Source organism: Penaeus monodon, chromosome 26, assembly GCF_015228065.2.
Source record: "Penaeus monodon isolate SGIC_2016 chromosome 26, NSTDA_Pmon_1, whole genome shotgun sequence".
Taxonomy (NCBI): domain Eukaryota; kingdom Metazoa; phylum Arthropoda; class Malacostraca; order Decapoda; family Penaeidae; genus Penaeus; species Penaeus monodon.
The window spans coordinates 22,118,845-22,130,056 of record NC_051411.1 but is presented as its reverse complement, the minus strand read 5'-3'; positions in this window follow the sequence as shown (position 1 = coordinate 22,130,056).

Genomic DNA, 11,212 nt, shown 5'->3' with positions numbered 1-11,212 from the left:
ATTGTCTGCGGGGGCCGCGGTGGCCGAATGGTTAGAGCGTCGGACTCAAGACTGTCACGACGGCAATCTGAGTTCGAGGGTTCGAGTCACCGGCCGGCGCGCTGTTTCCCTTGGGCAAGGAACTTCACCTCGATTGCCTACCTAGCCACTGGGTGGCCAAGCCAGCTCAAGTCAGTGCCGGGTAAATAGAGATGGTGACTCGAAAAAAAAAAAAAAAAAAAAAAACACCGGGCGAAAGGCAATGGCAAACCACCGCTCTAAATTGCTAAGAAAAAATCATGGAAGCCCATGATCGTCAAGGCCGCGGTGGCCGAATGGTTAGAGCGTCGGACTCAAGACTGTGACGACGGCAGTCTGAATTCGAGGGATCAAGTCACCGACCACCACGTTGTTCCCTTGGGCAAAGAACTTCACCTTGATTGCCTACCTAGCCACTGGGTGGCCAAAGCCAGCCCAAGTCAAGTGCTGGTCCCAAGCCCGGATAAATAGAGAGAATGATTACCTAAATAGGTACCACCGGCACTCTCCGTGGAAAGGAACTGGGGACCCTACCACGTACTCACTCCAAGATCATCACAACATGAAAACTACAATTAAGTATCATGCTGTGACCACGGCGGCTTAGACATGAACCTACCGTTAAAAAAAAAAAAAAAATATTGTCTGCAAACATATTAAAAGGAAAGATTAAGTCCAGTCGTATTACCTTTAAGTTGAATGGTATTAGTAAAATAAACTTTGCACTACTTTAATGTTTGTTATTATTTCGATTTGATTATTTCTATTTTTTACTCCAAGTAGTGTTAGAAATGGAGATAGTCTGTAAATAAATCTGATGCAGATACGTCATTTGAGTAGAAAACCCGAACTGTAATTTATTATTATTTTTTTATGATCATAAAAAAACGAGTGAAACGTTTCAGTATGCAAAATATTTGGGCATTCAAGTGGATACAATGTGAGCGTTCCAACGCTGACCGCAAGGAATATGAGCCAAGAGGATATAAATCCCAGGCTCTTTACAAACCCATTTTATATCAACAACCAGGATGGGCCTCAGGAAATAATATCCTTGGCTTGATGCTGCTTATAGTTCTGAGATGTTTCTGGATCGTAATATGCTGTAGTTCATGGGCAGGGAAGGTCCGCGTTTGTAAGATATAGAGATGGATCCACTTTATCAACTTTGGCATTAGCTGGCTGTCCCTTCCGATATTTAAAGTAACTTCAGTGATAAATTTATCTGTTGTGCTGAGTTACAGTCTATATTTGGCGATAAGCTTCTTAACAGCCCTATGGAAATAAAAGAATAACCGGGGACATAAAGAGAGTTTAAGGGGATACTTCAGAAAATGGACATTCCCCATTACACATTGGAACATGCCTATTCAACAACGTTTGCAGTTATTGTGAAATCGACTGTTTGGATATAACATATAATAAGAGACCATTGTTTATTGTTTGGAAAAATATAGGTTAAAAACGTTAATAGATTTGAGACACTGTCTAACGAAGCTCTCGCTAACTTAATTGTGTATATGAAAGTGTACGTTTTATAGAAGAAAATGGACAGAGCTGTTATTTTTCCTTTCAAGGGCCCTTTCGAATGCGTTGATAGCGATGAAGCTGCTGTTCATTCTACACGGCAGATTTTTTTTTTTTCTTCTTTTTTACACTTTACGTTTGGCAGTAAGTGTTTTTGGTATCTTCTGTAAATTAATTCTTCATATAAAAGATGACATTTACTCTGTAAGTCTATATGGCTAATTAGACAGATAATGAATTTTATGTGTCTGCACTTCTCATATAAATGGCCAAATACTATATTACCGACACTGCGGCAATTTGATGTTACTGGTGCAAGAGAATGCAAGTTGGGGAAGTTATAAATAAAACTCTCTTAGGCCCGTACCACTTTCCAAAAGATAACATTTGGGGTCGAAGAAATTAAAATATACAAACGAATTATTTAGCGCACACCATAGAAAAAAATGCCCTTAATTAATGCTATGTGTTCCATGATATTAAAATTAATTTAATCTGCAAACTTCTTTCACAAAAAGACAGTTTTCAAGAATAAATGATCTAATTATGATATAAGTGCTTACCGAATGTGAAAGCTCATTGTAAACATTGCCTGGCGCTGCTTAAAGATCACGCTTCTTCAAGTTGTGAGAAAATGTCGGAAATATCAGAAGAAAACATTAAGAAAGCAGAAGAAATTAAAGCGAAGCCAATGAGTATTTTAAAAGTAAGCTTGGGAAGAACTTGCGTTACTTTTAAATAGTATTTTCGCCTATTGCCAGTGCAAAGCAGGATGTTTGTGATGGCATGCCAGAGATGTCTTTGAAACTCCGTGTGATTGATCGGCTTAAGAAATATTAAAATTAAAATCTTTAAACTTTTTCAGAGTTATTTTCAAACATGAGACATTGCTTGATATTTGGAGGTGTGAAAATCGCATGCCGCCTGGGAGACTTACGCGCGAGAGGCTTGGTGTTAAGCAGGGGGTATCAGATTTGAGGTGCTCAAACTCTGTTGGCTCCTTTAAAACGAAGAGAATTTAAAAAAATTGTATTGAAAGAGTAGATTAAGGGAGGACAGATACCTGCAGTGGCTTTCAAAGATAGACTATGTTCTCGTTGAATGAGAAACATTTGCTGTGAAATTGAAGCCTCCAACAGAAATGCCATGAGCTTTAGCGGAGAGGTACAAATGAATGCCAGCCACTAGGTGTAGTGAGGAGTATCATGCAGTCATAATGAGAGTTTCAGGATCAATGATGTTTTGAATGATGTTTGAATCCAGATGTCAGTAGTTGTTTTCTTTGAAAACTGAGGCTTCATTATGGACATTGCGAACCTGAGAGCCGGAGAGAGGGCCATGAGAATATTACTAGGTGGAATTGGCCGATGATGAGATATATAATGTAACCAGTTGAGTGAGAGTCTAAAATATTAAGTCATTGTCCTGCGAAGAATATAGAGATTCAACAGATAAGTTTTGTTTAGAGCATTAGCTGGATTTGATATCATGAACTAGTAGGCCATAAATTTAAGTATTCATTGTGTGAGAGAATTACTGGTTTGACCTAATTCATGGTATTGTAATGTGAGTCTGTTCACTATGATCTCCAGAGAGTTCGGGCTGTGTGTATGACAGTTGTTGAGAATTCACTCAAACTCTGCTGTAAGGCACAGTACTGATCAGGTCACTATATTGCCGACCCCACTGCAACCTCTGCCCAGGATAACAAAGAATCCTCACATATCATGGCAAGATGCGAGTGTTGAACAGACTCAGCCTTGGGCTGGTCCACATGTCAGTCGTGGGGTGGAGGCGCGTCTAGCGGCGTGGGAGTTAGAGTATGATAGAAACAGAGATCCTACATTGAGTGAACAGCACTTAGACTGGGAAGCCTATAGCAGTCCACCGAAGATGTTTGCTTTTCTGTATAAGGCCTGCCTGTCTTGCCTATGGGTAGCTCCATATGCACAAGTGCACGGGACACGATCTTGATAGACTTGATGGTTATTGAGTATTCCCAGCACCTTTAGATATAGATGCCTTGCCACTAATGAATTACGTAGAAGCTGTGGGTGTTGCCATGATTGTTTTTTATGGTAAAATGACTATATCGGATAGTAGTATATCAAATCAATCTATCACATGGTCAAATGCCAATTAGTGTATCAGAGCAAAATGCATAAGCTTTAAGAATAAAATTAGTCAAAGGAAAAGTGACGAGCCAGGAGTTTACTCTCCGTTGTGTAATTACTCTGGAAAGGGTTAAGAAATACTGCCGATATAATTGTTGCCAAGACAGCTTTTATTTTGTTTTGTATTATGTCAGAGCACATATATGAAGATGATGCTGTCCTTTTTTTAAGGGCGGCGGACGGTATTCGATTGTTCAGCACAATGGCAAATGGAGATGTTGCCATGTGTCTTGTGCATATGTATGGGTTTTAATTGTGATGGGTGTTTGAAAGGGTATGTATTTTTGTATTGACATATAAATGTTGTGTGTGTGGTGTGTGTGTGTGTGTGTGTGTGGTGTGTGATGTTGTGTGGTGTGTGTGTGTGTGGTAGTGTATGTTGTCATGTGATAGGATGTATTGTATAGATATAGTATAGTATATATATATATTATATAGCATAGTAGTAATAGTATAGATATATGAAGATATAATAAGTAATATCTTGATATGTGTTGTGTGTGTATATGTGTGTATATGTATATATGATATAGTATCTATATATAGTATTTATATATATATTTATATATAAGATATATAGAGTATATGAGATATATATATACACATCATACATACTCACACATTATAAATAGATGATACAAAGATATAGAGTGACATAAAACAATAAGCAATTATATATTAATATATATTGTGTCTATATGAATATATATGTTTATATCCTATAGCTTTGATATATATATATATATTATATAATATATAAGTAGTATATATATGTGTGTGTGTGTTGTTGCGGTGTGTGTGTGGTGATATGTATTTATGGTATGTATGTATGTATGTATGTATGTACGCATACACACGACACACACACACACACCAGCCACACGACACACATATATATATATATATATATATATATAAGATATATATATAGTGATAATATCATATATATGATAGCACACGCATACATACATTACATACCTGACAGTAATACACACTACACACACACACACCACACGACACACACACACACACACACCACAGACACACACACACACACACACAACAAACACACACACAAAACAAAAACACACAAAGACAAACACACGACACAAACACACACACAAAACGACACACACAAAAACACACACAGACAAACACACAGACACACACAGCACACACACTACACGACACACAGCACAAACACGAGCACACACACACACATACACACAGCACAACATGCATTATATTATGCATTATTCAATATATAAATTAGTAATTGTATACTATTATATGAGTATAAGGAGATATATGATATAAATAGATATATATTTAATATATAAACATATATCTAATGATACATACAACAATGACAACATTGACATACGATTACTATATACATATTACATATACAGGATACAGTAACATTATAGTAGATTAGATATGAGTTATATATTATATAGATAGATTATATATATATAGATATCGTACAGTATACATAATACATATAAATATACATAAACATATACATTATATTATACTGGTATACTTTATACGTATACTTATACTTATATAGTGATAATGATATATATATATAGAATATAGTATATATTAGTTATACATTATATATTATATAAATATTATGATACATGATATAATATGATGAAGATATTCATATGATAGAGTTACTAGGAATATAAGTATATATATATATATATATATATATATATTATATTATATAATATATATATCTATAATATATATAATATATATAATATATATATATATATATATATATATTATTAATAGATATATATATTATATATATATTATATATATATATTATATATATATATATATATATATATATATTATATATATAAGATATATATATATATATATATATATATATATATATATTTATAGTATAATTATATATATATATATATATATATATATATACTATAATATATATAATATATATTATATATTATATATATAAATTTAATATTTATATAAAATATCTATATATATATATATATATATATAATATATATATATATATGGGGTGTGTGTGTGTGTGCTGTATGTGTGTGTGTGTGTGTGTGAGTGTGGTTGTTTGTGTGTGTTGGTGTGTGTGTGGTTGTAGTGTGTGTGTGTATGTGTTGTGTGTTTGTGTGTGTGCATGCAGGTGCACAATGCACACACATAGTGTCTTTTATCATGTGCAGTGTGTTATTGTGCATGTTAGTGTTACCGGTAACTTGGTAGGTGTTTAGGATGTATATTTTGTTTGTCTATGTGAGTTGGTGTCAGTTTGTTAGTAAATGATTCGTTAGCATTGTGGGGAATTTTTACTTATTCTGTGTGGTTTTGTGATGGTTAATTTGATGGATGTTGTTTAAATGAAAATTAACTCAAAAGACAGTTTATAAATGTCATATAAAACATAATTTTTTTTCTTATATGTATTTTATGAATTGTGGGGAATTTATTTCATATTTAATCCATTGATGCTGGATGTGATGTTTACAGAATTTAGGCAAAACACAGTTATGTTTATTTCTATTACTTATTTAGAATTATTATAAACTATTATTATTATTAGTATTATTATTATTATTATTATCATTATTATTTTCATGATGATATTGATAGTGAATAGTGCATAATAGTAATAATAATAATTGGCAACATCATTGGAATCTAAGTGCTCGAGAGCCTTTTACAAATACATAGTGGACAAGTGAACGTTTCCAGCATCAGTGGGTTAATGGTATTTCATAACTCTCTTTTTCCCCCAGAACAGCAGTATGACAAGGCCAAGAACCTTTATACAGAGGCGATCGAACTGAACAACACTGTAGCTGTCTATTATGGAAATCGCAGCTTTGCATACTTGTTACAGAATGTTTTGGCTATGCTCTTAGAGCTTCCAAGGCCTTGGAACTTGATAAAAAACTATGTAGGGTTACTAATAGAAGAGCTTCAGCTTAATGTCACTTGGAAAATTTAAGCTTGCCTTAAAGGATGTATGAAACAGTAAGTATTATTTTGTTGCATGATGATAACATATTTCATATGTATGTGTGTGTGTGTGTGTGGTGTAGTGTGTGGTGGGGTGTGTGTGTGTGTGTGTGTTTGTGTGTGTGTGGGTGGTGTGTGTGTGTGTGAATATATAGAATATATAGATATATATATAATATATATATATATATATATATATACTATATATATATATATTTATATATTTATATATGTTATATATTCTATATAATTATATTACACAGCGATTGGATATATATATAGATAGACTAGAATAGTATTAATGCGTAGCTTGCGGGAGGTGCGGCCCGTTGACCAGGTCCTCCCCCGAGTATAAGCTCACTGGCATGATAAACATGTAAATGGCACATATGCGGGGGAGAGGACACACCACGAGGTGAATGTTTAGGCCCAAGTTGACACGCCCCCTTTATATGGGGCAGACATTGGACAAGATATTTGGCATAGGTGGCATCAATCCCAGTGTACCTGCCCAAGGCTAACCCATAGGCGACTATCTGGGTAGGAGTTGAAATATCTGTCATTGTGGTAGCCAGATGAACATTTACCTGTTATCGAGAGAGACTGAAGCAGACAGTTGGGAGTTGAACTGGTGGACTGCCGTCAGTGAATTGTGGGCGTTCATAACACCTGAGTGGGGCATATAGCAGCACGCTGTACACGAGCCGTAGGCCCTCACGCAGTTTATGTCTGGATGCCGAAGTGGTATATCACAGGCCCTTCTTGTTGCACAGCCCCCACCTATACTTAGCAAGGATACTCTTACATAGCTGAAATTAGTAGGCGATCTCTAGCGTGAGAAGCTTTGAAAGCTGCAGTTATATGTGACATCCCTAAGTAAAGGCTTGTGAGCCTGAACCGTATGGCACAGGGCTAGGATATGGTCTTGGCTGCCATCTGAGCGTGGGCGTCCATTACGCCCGGACCTGTTATACGGGCATGAGTACCTCTCTTGGAAAGGACGAAAATGTATTGATGAGACTGTGAAGAAACTATCGTGGCATCACACTGCTCATATGACAGGGGAAGTTTGCGAGCCCACATTCTTTGTTGAAACGGATCCATGACTACCTACTAAGGTACCAGAGGCGACTGGAGCATGCTGATTCCCACTCGCTGAATAGTCCACAACGTCAACCCATATGCCTAGTAGGGAGATGAGTTATGTGAGTTTGACTTCGTAGGCTGCTCAAGGTCTACATCGCCCTTAAGAAGACATTTTGACTTACAAGTAGTCAATCATGACATAGCTATGAGGAATCCTTGAGAGTTAGGAGGAATTCACTAACACGGATTTGTGGTTTAACGAATTAGTTCACCCGAGTTGGCAGACAATCTCTGAGGTCAATTAAACTCTGGTAAATCTGGCTGTGGCCAGGACGGTGGCGCAGGAGTCCGTTGCGACTTAAAGTCGCGTACGCCCGCTCCACATGCTCTGGCGTGTTGACCCGGTACAAAGGTTGAACCGCCAAGACCGATGCAGTTTCGCTATTGAGCTCCTACACTGTCACCCAGCAGAGTGAAAACAGGTAAGAAGCCAACGCTGTCGAGTGGGGTACTGAAAGTGTTGTAAAAGTGTGGGATGGGGTGGACTGTTGAGATCTTTCTTCGTCTAAACTCAGGAGTGAGGTATGGGGCGTGATCCTTTGCCAATACTTTTTAACATTCATGGACGCGATGATCCCCAAGACGAGCTAAAAGCTAGTATGCAGAGGCAGCCGAACGGCGAATTTGCAGATATATTGCTGTCCTTATCAAAGTCTCTGGAATCACATGTGGGCGCTCTTGACTACATTACACAGCATTGTGAGGCGCAGGCCCTGATAGGCCTGGAGTCCTGGTGGTCAAACCAAGATCCGAGGGTTGTGGGGCCTCTTGGGGATTCCTGTTCCTCTCGATACATGGTGTGGTGATGATGGTTGAAGCTCAGGAGAGTATATTACATGTCTCCTGGGTTAATAGACACAGGAAGGAGTAGGCGTAATGTGGTTATGGCAGCAGTAAGCGCAATGGAAACTGGACAACCAGAGCTATTTGGAGAGTGTCGGTAGCTATAGCATGAAGAGGACCAAGCTTTATGTCTTCAAAGACTGATACTTGCAGGTTTGCCTACTGATAGAAGAAAAAGCCTGGTTGATGTCTACTGCTTTGGGGTCTCATCTTGATGCATTTTGTAAAACAAGTCCCTAGCGGATCATGGGGTACAGTGGCAGGAAATGTTGTCCAATTGACAGTGCTTTAAACGTGAGCTTGGAGCATGTTGCTTGCCGTAAATCCAGGACCTCCAGCTCAGAAATATAGGTGAGCCGTAGCGTGTGCCTTCATGGATGCTCTGCCCATCAGGCTACATATTTACAAGACAATCCTGGGTGGAGGACGACTATATATATTTACTGAGATATATAATATTATATATATAATAGAGTATATATATATATAGTATATATAATATATATATATATATAGTATATATATATATAAATATATATATGTAGATATACATAAGCATTATATATACATGATTTATTACATTATATAGTATATATATACCATATATGATGCATACATATATATATAATAATATTAGTATAATAGTAATATATCGTATGATATACATCTATATAGTATATATGAATACTAATAGATAATAGTATAGTATTATATAATAAATATATATATATTAATATATATATATATATGATATATAAGTATAATATATATATATATTATAGTATACCATATAGATATATATCATATATATATAAGTGTGTGTAGTGGTGTTGGTGAGTGGTGTTGTGAGATGATATATATGAATATATTATATATATATAGTATATATATTATATAATATATATATATTTATATATTATATAGAGTATATATATTACTATCTATTTATTTATTGTTTTATCTTAGTATATTGTATTAATATATATATTATTCTATGTTGTAGTGATCAGATATATTTAGTTGTATATATATATTTATTTATAGTATATAAGTATATATATATATATAGTATATATTTACTATATACTTATTATGTATAGTATATATAGTATATATATATGGTATGTATGATATATATGGTAGCCCGAGTGGTGAGAGCATCGGACTCAAGACGTCACGACGGTAATTGAAGTTCGAGGTGTCGAGCACCGGCAATAGCGCATTGTTCCCTTGGGCAATTACTTCAACGCTCAATTGCCTACCTAGAAACGACATTCATCTTAGACATGTTCATAGGAGAAGTGAACCGCAGAGTGGCGACAGAAAAACCGCATTGATTAGGAACGGCATCCAATAAGGGAAGGTGGCACCTGCGAGCATATAACCTCACATTATGTAATTGAGAGAAGCCTATGTCTGCAGTGGAATAGAGAAATGGCTGTTAAAAAGAGAAAGAGAAAAGAAAGAAAAAAGAGAGATATAGTATGTATAAGTATAGATTGATATAATATTATATCTATTCATCGATCGACATTTATATATTTCGTATCTATCTTATCCTTATCCTATATTATCCTATCTAATCGTTATATATATATGTGTGTGTGTGTGTGTGTTGTGTGTGTGTGTGTGTGTGTGTGTGTGTGTGATGTGTGTGTGAGTGTGTGTGTGATGTGTGTGTGGTGTAGTGTCGTGTGTAAACACGAGTACAGTATAATGTACAGTGGTATACACACACACACACACACACACACACACACACGACACACACACACACAGCACACACACCGACAACACACACACACACCACACCACACCACAGATATATGTGTGTGGGGTTTGTATGTCATATAATCCGTATATGTAATTGGATTCGTATTAGGAGTTAATTGATTATGTGTTGTTTCGTGGGGCTATGTATATAGAGTCGTGTGTAGAATGTATAACCATTTTCTCACACATAAATGATATATTTTCCAGTAACATGTATAGTAATATTTTATTCCATTGTTGTCTATAGTAAGACATTTCAGGTTACAAATAACACGTCCATAAATGATAAGAGATGCAATAAGGTGATAATATCAACGATGCCCGAAAGTTAGTCAAGAGCTCACTGTTCCGAGTGCCCTAATTTTCGACATGAGAGCGCGCGTGGCGGCCGGAAGGCCATTGCTGTGGATGAGTGAGTAAAAATCTATTGCATGAAGCCATAACTTCGAATCTATGGGTAAGCCTTATCAACTCTAAAGTTTTTTATGTGCAAAGGCAAGTAAAGAACCCACATAAACAAAAAGAATAAAAAAAAAAAACAAACCCTTCCTAGTACAATTACAATAGACAATTAGCTATGCAGTAGAGCTTAAATAGTATAGAGAGACAGGAACAACGAGGTACACTAAGTGGGTATCCTTTGCCATCTTTCGTACACTTGGAATAATGAATATAGTTAGATGTTATCTTAATCGTTTATAACGATA